Raw genomic sequence first — 907 nt, 5'->3', positions numbered from 1 at the left:
TCTTAAGTCGAAGTTGGCATTTGTGCCAAATTTGAAGAACGTTCCTTAAAGCGTTCTTGAGTTATTGCATTCACAACAATGGGATGCATGTAACCCAAAAAACGGTAAAACATAAAAATTTGATCGATTAGACTGGTCGATCAGAACACTGTTGGATCTGCTTTATATGCTAAGTGAATGTGCTGAGTTCTTTTATACTCCCACTGTGCCTGTATTCATTTAGCTATGACTGATATATTTATGTTTCTGAGATATAAAACATCCTGCACCTGCAATTATACATACAACCAGGTTCCACCGAGATTTGAACTCGGATCACTGGATTCAAAGTCCAGAGTGCTAACCATTACACCATGGAACCACAAGAAGCTGTGAAAAAATCTCTGTAATTGAACATAAAGATACTGGATTACTACAAGATGGCCCACCTACAATATACTCCCATTGTATGAAATGGTATACATTTCCGGTCTCCTAAGTAGGCGTTGTCCCCCGTACCCCAGTCAAAGATGAGTATCCCCAACCTCGCTTCTGTCAACATGTGTGTACCCTTACTGGCTGTAAGCTAACTGAATAAACAGTCCGTGAAAAAAATATTTTTACAACATGATTGAGCTAACTGGAGTAGTTTCATGTTGTATCCGACAACGGGAGGCTTTTAACAGATGACGTCCTGACGTTAGCTTTGCTGCTGCTGTTAGCTGTCCCTGTCAGCTGCAGCCACTGATGATTTTCCAAAACTGAATAAATACCACAAACAGCAACACAAAACTGCTTTGCTAGCTCAATCATGTTGTAACTAAGATATCCGCTGGAAACAATATTTTTTAATCCAGTATCTTTGGTGAAACTGCACTGATTTCAGCACCAGAGAGGAGATACCTGTTGCCAGAGCTCGAGAGAGTGT

General features: G+C 40.4%; 1 non-coding gene across 1 annotated transcript; it reads right to left on the bottom strand.

Annotated features, from left to right (window-relative positions):
- Positions 1-289: 289 nt before the first annotated feature.
- trnaq-uug (transfer RNA glutamine (anticodon UUG)) lies at positions 290-361 on the bottom strand. Its single transcript has one exon. It is a non-coding gene; the product is annotated as a tRNA-Gln (tRNA).
- Positions 362-907: the final 546 nt, after the last annotated feature.

This window comes from Epinephelus lanceolatus, chromosome 20 (genome assembly GCF_041903045.1).
Source record: "Epinephelus lanceolatus isolate andai-2023 chromosome 20, ASM4190304v1, whole genome shotgun sequence".
Classification (NCBI taxonomy): Eukaryota; Metazoa; Chordata; class Actinopteri; order Perciformes; family Serranidae; genus Epinephelus; species Epinephelus lanceolatus.
The sequence above is the reverse complement of the archived record's forward strand: the minus strand, read 5'-3'. Positions and strand labels throughout refer to the sequence as shown.